At 40.3% G+C, this 9,728-nt stretch overlaps 1 long non-coding RNA gene across 1 annotated transcript; it reads right to left on the bottom strand.

Annotated features, from left to right (window-relative positions):
* Positions 1–1,540: 1,540 nt before the first annotated feature.
* LOC147752329 (uncharacterized) lies at positions 1,541–7,830 on the bottom strand. The gene is made up of 3 exons (XR_015314365.1): positions 7,352–7,830; positions 2,133–2,251; positions 1,541–1,982 (listed from the first exon to the last, which is right to left on the bottom strand). It is a non-coding gene; the product is annotated as an uncharacterized LOC147752329 (long non-coding RNA).
* Between the last annotated feature and the right edge of the window lie 1,898 nt (positions 7,831–9,728).

The raw sequence follows: 9,728 nt of genomic DNA, 5'->3' as shown, positions 1-9,728 counted from the left end.
CCACATGTTTGCATTCGACCACTCGAACGTCAACCTAGATCTAACATTTAGCATAAAAATCATACCAAAAACTTGTTGAATCACTTATGTTCCTAGCAAAGCTGGCCAAACAGTGGATACCCTGCCGATAATCACTCATAATCTGTTGATTAAGCTTCCTAGGTGTTGGCCCTAGGTTCCATAAGGTACTAAGAGTTTAGCATCAATTTTTTTTTGCTTTTCATCAAGCTTTTCTCACAACTATAAGTTGCTAAATTATATATTCACCTACAAATACGGCCTAGAAATGGCAGAATAGGAAATTCTTTTTTAATCAGCGGGTCATTACAGAACACCATACTAAGGAACAATCGCATATACAGGAAACCTGGTTGTATTCTTATAACCTGCGATAATTACCAAACACTCGATGCATATAGGGATTGTTAAAATTCGAAATAAATTAGAAGTCAAGTTGAAATTAAAAAGCATCCTAAAGTTTTTGTTACAAAAAAAAAAGGGCCAAACCCAAAAATAGAATATTGTAGCTCGTAATTTAACTAATAGCGTTTTAGATTGTGGAGACAGCGATGGTGGCGGTACATTTGCAGGGAAAAATAAAGCCCAACCGTGAAGTAATTCTGTAAGTGACGCAGAGATACGCATCAACTTCAGTAATGGATAGCCGTACGAGAGGGTATAGCAGGACGTAAACGAAGGGCTATATTTTCCCTGAAAATAAAACGTGAAGAATTCGAAATTATGCGCATTTATGGATCAAAGTGGGCAAATCACTTAGACCATTCTGGACGTTTGGTGGATGGCTGTTTCTTCACTGACGCATAACCTTAATGAATGTAATTGATTGCCTATAGTGCCTCTTACTTACTGCTGGTCAGAATTGGATTAGTTTTTATTTTATGGTACTAATACGATCAAGGTACACATTTCGATTTTGATTCCTATACGGCAAAAGTAATTCTTCTAAGGTCAACGTTCTACCTATCCAACCTCACACAGCAACTGAAGGCTTGCTACAATGATTTGCAAGCTACGGCATAGAAATTCTGATACTTCCACGAAGTTCTCCGTCAGGTATATATATAGTCGCCTGTCTAACCTATTTAACGTCTATATATATATATATATATACACTGTCTTGAAGCTTTAGGCAGTGGGTATTAAATATGTGTTTAATGATCATGCGAAAGGTCACTCTTAAGATGGACGCATAGCCGCTCTAACGTACGAATTTCAAACCCCTCCATGACCAACAAACCATGTGCCTACGAAAGCGGCCGTTACCGCTTGGCCGAAAAGCCCCGAACGAGTTGGGATATTCACAGTTGGGTACGCGAGCACGTCGCTATTTTTAAGGTCGCAAGCACTCAGCATGCTCAGCGTAATCAGTTTCAATGGGGAAACAAAATCGTAAAGGACTCCGCAGAACAATAACAGCTACTGTATATATATATATATATACACTGATTTAAGCAAAACAGACTACGCCTCAATAACGGTACACTTCTAAATTTGATGTTCATTTACTCTGAGCAGTGGTCGCATAATGGTGAATTCTACAACTCTGAAATTAAAATTTTAACACGCTCGGTAGCATGGTAATTGTTGCAGGAAATACGGTCAATTATATGCGTAATAACGCTTTTTGGTAATAAACCGCAAACTTATACTTGACACTGATTATGGTAGGATTAAGAAATCTCTAATTTTTCGATAAACAACTTGGTATATGATATTTACTATGTTCTTCTTCTCTATATACAGTCATGATTGCATAGGTAGACACCAACATAAATGCAGATACACGAATATGGTTGTGTCCATATAGCAAATATTGTATCGTTGCCTTTGATGAAGCTGACGAAAAATTGTACTGTTGTACCGTACGAAGACCCCTTGCTAAAACAGTTGTACGCGAATCAGACAATGGCTGATTGTTCAATAGGATGCTCGCCGCTGGCTCCCGCCTAAATTCTGAAATACTGTAACAGAACGAAGAGATTTTCAGATCCAATTGGTTCTGAAGAGCTACCCAAGCATTAAATTTCTACTATATCACCCTCTGCAATCTATGTTATATTAAAAGTTTTACTCAAAAGCAAACGTATAAAATCACCACAGGTCCTACCTACCTCCTATTGTTGGCTTGAAGTTTTCACAATCAAAAGGGTAGACTTCGAGGAGTATTCCAGGAATATAGGGCTCGTCGTGAGTTTAAACAACAACGTTCTCGATTGAAACGTGTGCGGTTCTGCATGAAAACGGATTATGAATCTACATATGCCGGTTACTATCTGCAATCCACGTTTTATAGGAGTTAACTAGATAAGTTCATCATGCAGTCTTGTTTACGGCGGTGAAGGCCATATTCTTTTTACCTACGTAAGTCAATGCACGACTGCTAGACTTCAGGAAAATAGAGCTCCCATGAAACCAGCTGTGAAAATGCGTGAAATTACCGTAATTGTTAGGCTTCGGTGTGGTGCGCTGCCCGCTCCGCAAAGCGCAAGGTTCCCTAGTATTACTTCGAGTGCTCATAAGCAATCTGAATCATTGGATTTTGAAAATGGTTTTCTTCTACGGAAGACAAGACAAGCTTCGCAATATCAGTGAATATGCATAAGGTATAGTCAGAGAAATATAATCCTGATACAATTTTCAGACAAGTTTCGGGCCGACACCTTAAGGCCGTACGAAGTTCGTATGTCCGTCCGTTTGCATATAACCGACTGAATATCTCGGCGTCTCGGAAACTAATATGACGCAGATAAGACGATGACGATAATGATTCGAGAAGACATTGATATCGTTCGAAGAACGCAGATTGCTTATGATGCATTTAAATAGAAGAAAAAATCCATCCTTTTTGTTGGGCTAATCTTATTGGCTTTCCACGCTCTGATCGCAGGCAAATTGCTTATACATTCAGTGGGGAAGGCTTATGAGAATCAGACTCGTTAGGCCGTTAGCAGCGACGAGAAAAGCCTCCTATATATAACATACGCAACGATAATACAACAGCTATATTATTACTCCTTGGGGGACATCAATATCCTGCAAGCCACATGGGGCAAATACGCGAACATGTTCTTAGGCCGCCTGAACGCAAATGTATAGGTGTATGTAACGCTATTGTCTTCATTAGCGGGCTTGATAACGATATTTCTATCGAAATGCTCGTATGTCTAGTAATAAAGTGCATTCTATATTGAAAGATTGCTCTAATTAATTTGTTTACTGCTACTTGTTACCGATAGATGAGGACAACAGAAACGAAGTTTACCATAATGCGCTAACGAACTTCTTTGAAAGTTAATCGGCTTGCTGCTCTAGGAAATGGGAACAGACATATATAGACAAGGAATGATGCCAGGGCTAGCAAGTTTATATAGAGCAGAATGCAATGTCCATCATTTTTTTGCAATGCTCTTTGAGACCTAAATCGCCTATCTGCACGTACCAGTATCATCACTTATTATTTATGTAATGAATCAAGACATTATTTAATCTTGCTTGGCCTAGAAGCTCAGAACGAGTGTAAAATTTCTGACCTCTCAAATTGAATGACTATCCAAAGGAAAAAAATTTAACACCAACGAACGTGATCGACTGTTTGTATATGTCGCAATATAGAATACGATGATATAGAGCTTATGAAAGCACCTTCTTCAAACAAACCGAACTCAGTTGTCCAACGTCGTATCTGCATAGACGAGCAGTCTGGTCTCATCAAATGCACCTGTATTAAGGCACGTATTTCACTGTGTTTTTCGATTTTTCGAAAATCCTCTTGGTAATCAAAAATCACCACAGAAAAAACTAAGGACACCTCTATATTTTATTACGAGCCGGAGCATTTTAAAGGATACGATTACTGTATCATCTGGAGTACTACTGGGAGCTTCGAAGTTATGAACCTCGACAGCCACCGAAACTTCAGTTGTCGAATAGATTGATACGATTGATATGAGGCCTTCAAGCGTCGGAGCAAACAATGTTAGAAAAGACCCTATTCAACTCGATTGATGATTATTTACATATGCAGAGAATGGTTTAAACTAAGCTTAATTTCGGTGCGTGTTCAGGATTTGTCGAAAGTCCTTGCGGTTTCCCGACCGAGAGTGGCCGACCCATTAGGATCTCTGTTTACGGTTTTTGCAGATGACCAGTGCAGTCGTTCAAATCGAGGGCAGGAAAAACCTCTTTTCATAGCTGATACTGATAGCATCGCACGTATCCAGTCGATACATTGTTGAAGTGTTTAAATTCACTAAAAATGATAAAATCAATTCTAATCTTGATCCTTCACTTTCGTGGTGTAGATGATTCGGATTGATTACAACGAATCTTACCTCCAATATTTTAGCAGCTTTAACAAATTTCAGCGCAGGAAACGGAACAGAAGGAGCTGTTACAGACCGGCTGAAGCTCTTCTTGTTAGTGTCAAAATTTTAAGTTGTATACTTACGTTGGCTTAAAGCCATTCCCTGTAACCGCTGGTTGAAATCAATTGGAGAATTTTTAGCGCCTGCATTCGTAGCCAGTACACAATTATCTGGCCTATACAAGTTAAGCTCCTATCTACAAGTACAACAATACTGGTCCTACACTAATTGATTTACATAGTATTGTCATATTTGAAAAGCAGCAATATTATGATTGTTTGAAACAGGTAAACGTTTACGAAAGAGTGTTCGATTATTTGCTAGATCCATTTCAATGAACCTTGGCCTAACCTAACCTAACCTATAGGTTGTTATTAGACTTGAATCATCACAATTAAATAATCCAAAGCACTGAAGATATCATGAAGATAGTATGATGAACATTTCTTCCGCGAACAGCCAGCGTTCAGAACAGAGCAAAAGTCCTATTAGGGACAACTAAGTTGACTAGAACTTTAAGCCTTGACTCGCTTATAACCGAATCGAAGAGGAAATAGGCGCTATTATATTCATTTTCATCATACGTAATCAAGATATAGACTGATCGACGAACCTTACCGTGTTGCAACGGGCCACGGCCAATCAAGTTCTAGGAACGCGCTATGGTTAACGTTGACGTTAACGACAAGCGTGCTTCGATAACCGCTATTATTATACTGTTACACGGAGTTTGTATATGATTAAGTGTAGTAAATATCGTTTTTTATGGACTGGGTACGAAGTGGCTGGTACACTGGCTAAGAATTGAACACTTATATTTCTTTCCCTAAACCGAAATGTACCATAGTTCATTAGATGCTTAATTGGTCGTCTAGCAATTTTGAAACGCACACGAGGTGTATCTATCGAAATTAACCAAAAATTTGGTTGATTTTTGCCAAGGTGTGGGTGATTTTTTCGTAATATAATATCTCGACTGAAATCATGTGAGTCGTGGCGAGGATGTTTCGACGCAATGGACCTGTCCCGTTTCCTGTGAACTTGTCCTTCTTCTCCTACTATCCATACTTTGTCCTATTTCATTCTTCCCTGACCTATTAAAAATTCACATTTTGTTCTTCGCTATATTTCTGCTATATATTGTCTAATTGCTACCTTGTCATAAATCGTGTCATACTGCTTTCGTCTTTCGCTAATCACACGGGAAGCTTGACATGACGTTCATACGGTAAGCGAAATGGCAGAAACGATAGAGGAGTTTTTCAAAATTGACCTCGTTTTTTTCACTCATCATATCACGACGAAAACGCTAACTGTGCCACGTTCCGTTAAAGTTTCTGACAGGCTCCTTATTATTCTTACAGTATTTAAAGAGACGTTAACATACATAATGTAGAATAAAAACGATAGGAACAATAAAAGAAGTTGATGCAAAGTAATGTTGAGAGAAATGTATCACTTTTTAGTGTACATCTAGGCTTGTTTTAAAGCTTAATCTACAAGTAAGTTGTATATGGCTCAGCTAGCTATAGGAGTTCAAGTTGGACTCGGAAGTTATTTTGCGAAGCCATTAAGAAGATAGCGGATATTCAAACTGCTACAACAGTATACACAATGAACCCTGTGTTTATTTATAAAATACGCTTGAAAAGATAAGCTGTGCTTAAAGTTTATTTAAAACCAAAGTTTCAACGTTATAATTCAACTTTATACTGCATTACGAGGCCAAAACGTGTAGAAACTAGAAAATGCTACATCGGTAAGTAGTAACTTGGGTCGATCGTTACAATTGACCTAACCGAGATATAATTTGGGAAAAAAAACGTTAGGCATATTTATTTTCGGTAGAATTCCTCCACAGTTATCGATAATTAGCTCACTTCTTATCTACGACGTTAATACTAATAACAGCTTTCGTAACAGAGCCGCCACGGGGCCTTAATGACAGTCCGGGGAATCTCGCAGATCCTCAGAGAATTCTTGTCGAAAATGTTTCTAACTTATTAAAGTTAGATTACTGCAATACAGCGCCAAACAGCATGACTTATTTTGCATTGAGTCCTTCTGTTTTAGGTAAGCGCAAAATCTGCCTAACTTTGATTACGTTAAGCGTTCTTTTTCGATTCCTTAGGGCGATTCGACGCACAAAAGCTTCCGTGCAAAATACACGCAATGAAACAAAATAGAATTAAAAAAAATTATACAAACCCCATATACATAAAAGCCAATGTCTTCCCAAAAGAGACCTATCCCTTTAGGAAACTGTGGAATGGATGCCTTGGGTCAAAACAGTTTTTATCGTACTTCTACAGATTTAAATGCCGTTGAATTTAATAGTTTTTTTTTTTTTAATGACAGAACTACTTGATTTTTGGGTATTTTGTATGTTTCCAACGCATAATCAACACCATATCCATACCTCGAAGACACTCGACAACAAGGTTCTGAGATTTTTTTAAAATGAATCTTCTAGCTGAATTATTGAATTTACTGAATTAGCAAAACCCGATCAATTTGATTGCACTTCTTCCACGCCACTTCCTCTACTTTTATTTTGAAGCTACGTACAGGTTATGCTGAATGTATGTATAAATCTAGATAATTCTGGCTGGTTGGATTATTTAATCAAACATAGTAATTTAAATGTTGACCCTGGTCGGGAGTTGATCGGGAGAGCTGTATCGTGTTTTTAGAATTATGCCTTCGGTGGAAGTTGCATTGTTTTTCATTAAGTTTCATTTAAATACCTATACTTAAATGTTTTTTTTTTACGTATAATTAGTCACGAGTTGGTAACAATAGATCCGATAGTACGTGCGCACGTATCCCAATAAACTCTATTACTAAAAAATTATTGGTCGATTCTGGAACGAAATGCTGCAATAGAAGCTGTTGAAGAATAGCGTCGTTTACATTGATGCTGCTAAATATGAAGCGCAGAAGCGTTCGAAACTTTTCATTCTTACCTTTTACGCGCGTAAATTGATCTCTGTTTTTGGTCCACTTCGTTCCATGTTCGCACGTCTGGCTGTAAATACTCAACTATCGCCGATGGCGGGAGTAGCAGGTGCAGAACGAGTCGCGATAGCCTTACTAACCGTAAGCGATCGGATCCTTCCAGGCGATTTACATGATTGAAACAATGCATGCATTTACAAACGGCTTTCTTCCTGATGCCGTCGCCGCCGCCGCCGCCGCCGCCGCCGCCGCTGTTCTCAGCTTGGCTTGTTGGTAACACTCTGTTGGCAATAAGTAGGCTCGTCTCAAAGTGAGTTTTACCGTTCGGCCGTATCGACTGAGCAGTTCCGATTAATAGTGTTACTATTGCTATTGGTGATGTTACGAGCCGGGCTACTGTCGAGGGCCATGGATGCCACTGCTTCTGCTGTTGCCCCTCCTTTAGTAAAGCTTAGTTTAGGCTGATATTCTTGCTGCAGGCCGGGCCCAAAGCAATCGGCCGACCCGTTCACTATGACGTTTGTTGGGAAAGTTCAAAACTGATCTCCACCCATTCTTTTACTCTGCGTATTATCGAAGAAAGGAGTTCAAAAAGCCATGCTGAGACATATCAGCTTTTTGGTGATGAATGTTTAGCCAATGGCAATAATTCAAGTGTTGTAGCCGTCTTTCTGTTCAGCGGTGACAGGCACTAACGTCGCGTCGATTTCCATTATCACGTTATTCTTCTTGAGACATTTTCCTACGACGGACAAGCAGTGGGACACGTTATTTATAAATCTCATCCCCGTAGCGCTAGCGCTTTGACCTAACTGCCTAGTCAACGATGTCGTTGAGATCGATAAGCTTAGGACTCTTTTGCTGTTAGCAGCTTATCGTTTGGTCTCCGGCGGAAGCAGAAGCAGAAGTAAGCTTTGCCAACCTGCTGCTCTCAGCGGCTAGTTTATAAGAAGCTAAAACGTCGAAACCGCGGAAACGCCATAGACACAAGACCTCTCTTTACAAGGATTAGGTCGTTCTGTTCCGAAGGTTGCAGCAGAAACAGCGCTACTGTCAGCACTGCAGGGACTTTTTTTTTCTAGCTGTCGTTTTCTGTGTCCATGTGGCGGTATCGCCTTTCTCCGTGCTGATATCTGGTCGCTTAGTGGGATGTCTTTTCGCTTATCTAACTCGCCTCGCCTGTTACGTACTTACCTACCTATCTAGCTGACTGTCTGCTGGTTAGCGTCCATGTATCTCCTAGCCACGTACGTATCATAGTACCGATACAGAGCATACATACGAAACTACACGAAGGCGAACTGAGAGACGTAAAGGCTTCATCTGCCTATACTTTGGCGACAACAGCAGCTGGTCCTAGGCAACCGGGCGGCCGGGCAGCTGGCCGGCCGGCCAGCCAGAAGGAAGTGGTAGATACAAACTGCAAGGCTATAGTAAGAACAGTGACAAAAATACAAACACATACATACATAAGATACACACTCGGACACACACCTATATATATATATATATATATATATATATATAGCTTGTCAAAATGGGTCGCCAGACGATGTTCGTTGCCCCAGCTGGGTTAGCTGTTGACAAACCTTAGATGGTGTTGTCCGCGTACAGATGAGGCGAAGCTGTCTGGGAAGAATACCTGTCAATGGCACACAACAGCCCAACTATCGAGCGAGAATGGGAACGTGAATGCGACGAAAACACCGCCCAGCGCCAGTTGGCTCAACGAGGACAAACAGAACAGCGAGCCAACCTATTTTTCTTCTTCTTCTTTTGGAATATGCTCAGCCGTTTGGCGGTGTCAACACGCACAAATTCTGGTTAGAGATCCCTCAAAGGAAGGAGATGTTCCTAATCATTCTTTAGTCTCATACTACTTCGTTATGTACGTATTTGCATAATAATCTTTACACTGCGGGCCGTTCGTCACGCCTAGACAAGCACTCCGTGGCCCGCGCCTTCGTTGTGACGCGCAGCATGAGTTTCGTAAGGAGTACCCACTGCCGTTACAGTCGACTGACCGAATGCGGCCGGTTGACTGACCCATGTACAATGTTCAATACAATAGTCCAGCTACTCTCATGGTTTGAGAAGGTCTGGTATATCATGATGTACATACTGTATCTGTCTTAAATGCAGAGCTCCGTCACATATTATTGACACACCTATCTGTGTCCACTGCAGAACTCCTTCGTATTACAAATAAACTGTTAATAATTGTTGATGACAACTGTTCGTACAAAACCTAAATCTAGGCGCATTATACGCGCACCGGCCTTGCCGTATTTCCGAATTTACCATAGTTTTGACGAAGCGATTGTTGCAAACTTCGATCTAGTCCTAACGTCCGCAGGGCACTGCTTATATATGAAAGACAGAATA

This window comes from Varroa jacobsoni, unplaced genomic scaffold, assembly GCF_002532875.2.
Source record: "Varroa jacobsoni isolate VJ856 unplaced genomic scaffold, vjacob_1.0 scaffold_1318, whole genome shotgun sequence".
NCBI lineage: Eukaryota > Metazoa > Arthropoda > Arachnida > Mesostigmata > Varroidae > Varroa > Varroa jacobsoni.
This window is presented reverse-complemented; position numbering and strand designations above follow the sequence as displayed.